This window comes from Octodon degus, unplaced genomic scaffold (assembly GCF_000260255.1).
Source record: "Octodon degus isolate 3935 unplaced genomic scaffold, OctDeg1.0 scaffold00060, whole genome shotgun sequence".
In the NCBI taxonomy this organism is placed as follows: Eukaryota; Metazoa; Chordata; class Mammalia; order Rodentia; family Octodontidae; genus Octodon; species Octodon degus.
Genome location: NW_004524636.1, coordinates 2370644 through 2375805, shown reverse-complemented (window position 1 = coordinate 2375805; position 5162 = coordinate 2370644). Strand labels below are relative to the sequence as shown.

General features: G+C 42.9%; 1 pseudogene; it reads right to left on the bottom strand.

Annotated features, from left to right (window-relative positions):
* Positions 1-1503: 1503 nt before the first annotated feature.
* LOC101572423 lies at positions 1504-2683 on the bottom strand (annotated as a pseudogene).
* Between the last annotated feature and the right edge of the window lie 2479 nt (positions 2684-5162).

The window sequence follows — 5162 nt, the reverse complement described above, 5'->3', positions numbered from 1 at the left end:
GCGTTTCCCGGGAGTGCTGCTCAGTCAGTCGCCTCGGGTCTGTCTTTTAAAAAGGCCGTTACACCCAAAGCCAAGTCCCCACTCTTAGACTTTTCGCAATGAGGCTCTAGAGCTTTTTTTGCCCTCCCCCCGACCCCCATCCCCGCTGCAAACGCACCTCCCTGCTGCTGCTGTGTCATACATACAGGGTTTCATTCTCTCACTGGAGGGGCAGGAAATACATAGTTGATACTGTCAGTGCTTCACACATTGCCCTTGGCATTCAAATCTCTGCTCTATAGCTGTTCACTGCAATTGCCTGTACTTTTCTGCCTGAAGATTTCACTTCTGACCACAGGAACATGCTTGGTCCATGTATAGAGGCAAAGCCAAAAGTGCAGAGAGTTAAGGCTGATGAACAGGAAGTTAATCGGTATTCATAAGTACCTCCTGAGTCACATGGTTCTGAGGTTCATGATCTGTACCCAGAGTTTCCAGGAGATTGAGCCTCTTTCCCACAGTGGTAACACACACCCTATGTGGCTTCTTTCTCTTCCCTGTCTCACTTCTTCCTGGTTCTGCTAACTGCTGCTTCTTAGGATCACCTCCCACATAGATTCGCATGTACGTGAATTCTTGTCTCAGCATCTGCTTTGGGAGAGATCTGAAAACAAGACCAGGACTGATTTCTGGCTTGGATGCCAAACCAAATGCCGTGTGTTAAGTAGAAGAAGACAGACCCAAAGGCTTTCATGCTGCATGATTATGTTTATATGACATTCCAGAAAAGGTAAAACTACAGGAATGTGAAAGAGGTTAATAGTTGTCAGGAGTTAAGGAGAGCATCAGCGATTGATTAACAAGAGGCAACATGAAAGAGAGAGACAGAGACAGAGACAGAGGCAGACAGAGATAGAAATACAGAGAGAGACACACAGAGAGAGAGAGAGAGAGAGAGAGAGAGTGAGTATGTGGTACTGAGGATTGAACTCAGGGCCTTGTGAGTACTAGGCAAGCCCTCTACCACTGAGCTATGTCCCCAGTGCTGAGAGTTTCTGTTTTGATGAGGCAATTTCTGTAGCATGATTACTGAGGTTGTTACATGATTGTACACATTTTTCAAAACCCACAGAACTGTGTACTGCAAAGTATACATTTTATAGGTTGCAGATAGCCTTGAAGGCATATGTGATTCACTTAGTCCATCCAAACATTTACAGAGGATGATTCTGAAATCCATGGAAGGAAAATCACTTGCCCAAGCCCCATAGTTACTTCCAAGATACAGCAAAAACTAGTAGCCAAGCCTTGACAATATCAGGCAGGTGCTTTTTCCAACAATAACTGGAATCTCTGTTTTTTGCCTCTAATAAAGTCTGGCTATAAAGGATAGTGGTCATCTTGGTGGTGACATTATTAAGTATGTCTCTTGATTCTTCTCCCATTCTCCATGCTTTTAAGTTTGCCCTATATTAGTTTCATAAGGATTCCTATATTTCTTTCCTATGTTAGATACCCCATTTCCTATATCTTGTGTCTTTCTCTTTGGCTTGTTTTCTTGGTTATGTAGAACACATCCTTCTGTTGCTTCCTAGAAAAAGAAGCATGAGATTATCCACATCTAAAATTATCTTCATTCCACTCATCTCTTCATTGGTAATTTGGCTAGGTACAGAGTTCTAGGATGGAAACTATTTTTCCTTTATAATTCTAAAGTTATTACTATTCTGATAGCCTGCCTTCTCGTGTTGCTGAAATGGTCCCAGTGAAGAGAAGTCTGAAGACACTTTGATTCTTTTTTGTTTGTTTTGTTTTGTTTGTTTGTTTGTTTGTTTTTGAGAAGGGTTTTGCTGTGTAGGTAAGCCAACCTTGAACTCTCTATGGAGCCCAAGTCAGCCTTGAACTCATTGCAGTCCTTCTGCCTCAGCCTCCACAAAGTACTGGGGTTGTAGGTGTATACCACAATGCCTGGCCTACTTTGATTCTTGAGACTTGGTCTATGACTTTCTTTTTCCTTGGTACTAGGAATCAAACTCAGGCTCTCATGCTTGCCAGGCAGGCATTGTGTCGCTGAGCTATATCCCTGGTCCTTTGACACTTTTTTTTTGTGGCACTGACATTTATTAGGATATAGGTGATGGGGCTTGCCCATGGTCAGGGTTTGGGTGTCCTGTCAATTCTTCTTGAGCACTGACACCAGGAAGTTGATGGCCAGATGGATATTGTACACAAGCTCATCATCTGTCATCTTCACACTACCAACAGCTGCAGCCAGACACAAGACCTTCTGCATCTGGAACTTGATCGTGGACTTCACTTCGTCAACTTCAGCCACCACGTTTTCATTGTGGGTCAGCAGGGAAGGGAGCTTGCCAGCCTCATTGATGCCGGGTCCCAGGATTCAAGGGATCTGCTTGGTCAGAGACTCTGAGACCAGAAAGGCACCACACTTCTTGACCAGCTTTTTAACCAGCTTCTTATTCTTGTTGAGCTTCTTCAGTGCCTTGGTGTCCATGTGGGGGATGTCCACGGTCTTGGCCTCATCACAGTGCTGGTCCCCCAAGACACACACAGAGAACTTGGGGCGGGACGTGGACTTTGACCTGACAGTGCCGGAGACGCGCTTTTCCTTCTGAGGGTCGTAGTTCCTCAAGCTGATCTGCAGCTCCACATTCTCCGCACACCACTTCGTGCAGGGTGTCATGGAAGACACTGCTGCTCATGATTCTTTGTGCTGCAGAAACCAGAAAAGCCCCAATGTACTTTGATTAGACCTATTTTTGCCCCATTGAATTAGGCATATGTGGGACTTTCATGACTGGGCAATTTATGTTTCCCCAGCTTGGAAATTTGTCTTGAGATATCTCTTTATTTCTTACCCTCTCTTTTTAGAATGCATATTATTTAGATCCCAAATTTTCCTCTTATATTTCTCTTCTTTTTTATTTTCCATCACTTATCTTTTGGATCTATTTACTATGTGATACCCCAGGCTTTCCTCCAAAACGTTCGTTTGATTTTTTTCTTTTCTGTTACTGCATGTGTACATACTCAATCCCCGGTTCCGCAAAAAAAAAAAAAAAAAAATCTATTTCGCATGTGTACATACACACGTGTGCTTGTGTGTTTTTTTTTTATTTGCTGTCTTAAAAATAGCATCTTATTCTTTTTTCATGGGTATAATATCATCTTACCCCTAGGAATAAGTCTTAATATTTTCAGGTTGCTCTTTTCTATTTATTTTGATGGTTAGCATGCTTGTTTTGATTTTTTTATTGTTATTTGTTCTTCATCTTCCATGTCAGCAGGTTTACTTAGGTAACTGGTGATCTATACTAGATGTTAGCTACTGTGAGCCTGGTTGTCAGTGAGTCAGAGCTGCCCTTTCCCTGCCAGGAAATGCCCTGCCTGGGTGGTTCTGGCCTCCTCCTTGGCAGCCTAGCACTGATGATTGATTAATGTACGTGTAGAAGACAATTCCCTTCTTGCTCCAAAGTATAATGTGGAGCAATCTCACTCCACATCTGATCTCCTTGTGGGATCAGATAGAGGCTGGACTCCAGAGGATGCCATCTTTCTCTGCTGTTTTAGGGAGGAGAAAGAGGAGCTTTTTCTGAGACCTGTCCTCAGTAAGTTCCAGGCACCTGAATTTGTATCTCAGTCTCTGCTTCTAGGGAACCTAAGATATCATCACTAGTTGTCTTGACTAAAAGTAAAGATCTTAAAAGCTTATTGCAAAGCCTGAGAGTAAGAGTTGGGTTTGTTCACACAGAAGATATGGGTACTCATTTTTGAAATGTCTAAATGCTAATATCCTTAGTTCTTCCATTTTTGGCAACTCAGCTTTCCTAGAGAAGAAAGAGGATAGCTGCTAGTAATTAGGAAAATGAGCAGAGAAGAAATTGAAGATTGCAGCATACAATGAGATCATTCATTTAATACCCTTGCTCTTTACATGGTATCTTTGCCCTCAGGTGTATTGGGTGCCTCCAGTCCAGGGACCCTCTCTCTCACCCTGTCCAGAGGCTTAGTCTCCAGCCCTCGGCTGGTAGGAAAAGATCTGCAGCATGGAGGGTGGGAGATAGGAACTAACAAACTCTTTCCCAGTCACCTTTCACCCAATTCTTTGTCCTACTTTTGTCCAGCTCAGTCCCAGAGGTATCTAAGACTGCCAGTGCCTTTTTACATTTTTTCATTCACTTTTTGGGATGTCACAGAAATAGGACTGTGATTAACTTTCCCTAGGCTTTGCTTTTTTGGCACCTCTAAGTCTATTACCAAATATCCCTCTGTTTTCCAGCTTCCAAAATTGTTTTGTTACTTGTTACTCATTTTATCTCTTCATGAATTTGTATCTTTAAAAAAAATCTCTTCAGAATAGTATTTTTGGGGCCAGGGAGATGGCTCAGTAGAATAAGCGCTTCCCTAGCAAGTGCAAGGGCCTGAGTTCAATCCCCAGTTCTGCAAAAAAAAAAAAAAGAATAGTATTTTTAGGGGGATTTAGGAAGAGCAAAAGTAGATGTCTGGATTTAATTCACTGTCCTAAACTAAAATAAATGCAGTGGTCCTAGGAAGTCATGCTCTCCCAGCAATCCCCTCTTTGTGACCCCATGGGATGACAGACAAGCAAATGAGAAACACCAGGTCATGGAGCCAAAGCTATGTTTCCCCATAGAGAATCCTGCTCCCTGACAGACTCCAAATTTCTTCCCTGAGTCACTCAATGTGAGAACCAATCTGTGGAGGCAGAGAGAGCTGAGCCTCAATTATAGCCACGTAGGTTGGAAAGACAAAAAAGTCAAGATAACCAGGGAAGCCCAAAGAAAATACTGCTACAACTGGAGAACATTCCAGAAGTCCTGCCTGCTTTCTTGCCTTGTCTCTTTCCTGTGCCTTGCTTTTGGAGGACAGTTACTGGTGCTGGTTGAGAGATACTTGTACACTGGATAGAATAAAATGGAAGAAGAAGAAAACCACCATAGTTCCTTTTTCCTAGAATGAGTTGTGGGCAGAAGTCTCACCCCTGTTCCTCTTTCAAGCACAAATCTAAGAAGCCATCACAGAGAAACACAGTTAAATGAAAAAAATCAGAAAGGGGTAGATATTATGGTGACGGTGATGTTCTAATGGTTTTGGTAGAGGCAGAAGCTATGTGACCAGCAGTTGGAGAAGCTGGGTTGGAC